Consider the following 2,172-nt stretch of genomic DNA (forward strand, 5'->3'; position numbering starts at 1 on the left):
TCAGTACGTTACAGTTACAGATGTTTGTTTCATACAAATACAGATATATGTGTATCAAGTTCGAGCTGCAGAGATAAAACCTGCAGACCTCGAGTTAGGTCATGAAATGAAGCAGTGAACTGGTCACAAAACTGCTTGCACCAGTCAATGGTCCCATATGGTCTAGCGGTTAGGATTCCTGGTTTTCACCCAGGCGGCCCGGGTTCAACTCCCGGTATGGGAATTACTGTTTAAGGCACTGAAACCCCACATATCCCTGTGCCAAATAACATGTTCCCTGAGGGGATCAATAAAGCAGGTCGTTGTTGTCATTGCTATTATTATTCTGACACAGTCGGATTGATGAGTAAGGGCCTATGAGCAGGATTTCTACTCTTTGAGAATGGGGCAACGGGTGACTGGATAGCACGGTTTATTGGCACAATGGTCCCAGTGAAAAGCAAAGTTTGACACTATGTGTATGTGGCAGAAAAAAAAATCTAAAAAGAGCGCAAGGTGCATGCTCACAAAACAAATGAGAGTATCATTTCACACTGCTGAACTTGCTGTACAAAGCTATCGTCAATACTTGGCCGTGACCCTTGGTTATGGAGTGCTTAGCATATTCTTTCTGTTATGAAAACCAACTGTATCAAGGTTGTGTTTATTGTAGGGAAAGGCCTGATCTGTCTTAATTGTTGCTTAAGTTGGGTCATGAAGTAGAGCACTGAAATCATTCATCTGGACTCATACTCCTTCAGAACTGTGCGGTGGGTGAGCGGACAACATGATGTACCAGGCACATACAAGCTGAGGTAAAAGTATAGTTTTTGCTCATCTCATCTCATCTCATTCACAGACAATCAGCTCCACTTTTTGGCAGTGTGTATCACGCGTTGTTCAGTACATTACAGGGACATGTTTGTTTTATACAAATACAGATATCTGTGTATCAATTTCCAGTTGTAGAGATAAAAACTGCAGAAAAGTACTTGTCAGGAGTGGGATTTGAACCCACGCCTCCACTCGGAGACCAGAAGTCCCATTAGCTTGAGAAGGAACAAGTCCTTGAGTCTGGCGCCTTAGACCGCTCGGCCATCCTGACAGGTGAAAAAGGGTGCAGTAAAAGTCCGTCTCACGTTTACAAGGCTGTATGTTGACACAGGTGGAAGCGCTGAGCTCGCTCCTAAGTGGAGAGGAACACAACGTACACTTGTGGTCTCGCTGTTATGCCTCTTAGAGGAGATGTTATAACCTCTTAGAAGAGCTAGTAGCAAAGCCTTCTGAAGATTTGCGCATTGTCCTCCAAATGAGCCACCCTAAAACCACAGCGCCCAACGTGGGGCTCGAACCCACGACCCTGAGATTAAGAGTCTCATGCTCTACCGACTGAGCTAGCCGGGCTACTTAAGAGACACTTCCCTTGATGCTACAAGCAAGTCCACAGAAAGTCTGTGAGAAGTCTCTCTCTGTTGCAATCCTTTCTAAGTAGGAAAAACTGCTTCACTCGCAGCAACTGCTGGTGGCCACACCTGGCCACAATGTGTTGGCCTTAGCCTTAGCAAGAGGCATGCTTAGTAAGAGGTCTAGTGTGTTGGGCCTGAGAAGTAAAGCACTGAACTCTTTGCTCTCCTTGTACCGTACTTTTAAGTGGCTTTGAATAACAACGTCTGCTAAATGACAATGTAAATGCAACTGCAGGCATCAGTCAGCTACAGATCATGGCTGGCTGGTGTCTGAGGGTCTTTGAGTGGGATTTGGTCTCCTCCACAGCTGCACAGCTGCGAACTGGCTGCAGAGTGAACCAGGTAGAGTGGTCATGATGAGAAAACAGTACGATGCAAAACATCCCAAAATTTGGATTGTCAGTTTGAATATGTGACTATTCCTAATGTGGAGTAGCTTAGAAGTTAAAATCCAACAATATGCCTAAAAGCAAATGACAATTGTGCATTGCTCATGAGGAGCAAAGTTTGAATGCATTTGAAAGTGGCTGAAAATGTGGTGTCATTGTGTTGAGGAGACGTTCCCTAAAGTGTTAATTACCGTAATGCAGCTGACTTTTGCTTAAATTAGCTGCACAGTTGAGAGGTTGTGGAACCAAGTTGATCAATAGCAGGCTAAGGAAGTGATGTGTGATGTGTTTTAATATTGCTGCTTGAGCCGGGTCATGAAGTAAAGCACTGAACTCTC

General features: G+C 44.6%; 3 non-coding genes across 3 annotated transcripts; 1 reads left to right on the plus strand and 2 right to left on the minus strand.

Moving 5' to 3' along the window:
- The first annotated feature begins 151 nt into the window (after nucleotides 1–151).
- On the plus strand, nucleotides 152–223 carry trnae-uuc. The gene has a single exon. It is a non-coding gene; the product is annotated as a tRNA-Glu (tRNA).
- Nucleotides 224–972: 749 nt separating this feature from the next.
- Nucleotides 973–1,084, minus strand: trnal-caa. Its single transcript has 2 exons — nucleotides 1,047–1,084; nucleotides 973–1,018 (listed from the first exon to the last, which is right to left on the minus strand). It is a non-coding gene; the product is annotated as a tRNA-Leu (tRNA).
- Nucleotides 1,085–1,310: 226 nt separating this feature from the next.
- On the minus strand, nucleotides 1,311–1,383 carry trnak-cuu. The gene has a single exon. It is a non-coding gene; the product is annotated as a tRNA-Lys (tRNA).
- Between the last annotated feature and the right edge of the window lie 789 nt (nucleotides 1,384–2,172).

This window comes from Anabas testudineus, chromosome 4 (genome assembly GCF_900324465.2).
Source record: "Anabas testudineus chromosome 4, fAnaTes1.2, whole genome shotgun sequence".
NCBI classification, from domain to species: domain Eukaryota; kingdom Metazoa; phylum Chordata; class Actinopteri; order Anabantiformes; family Anabantidae; genus Anabas; species Anabas testudineus.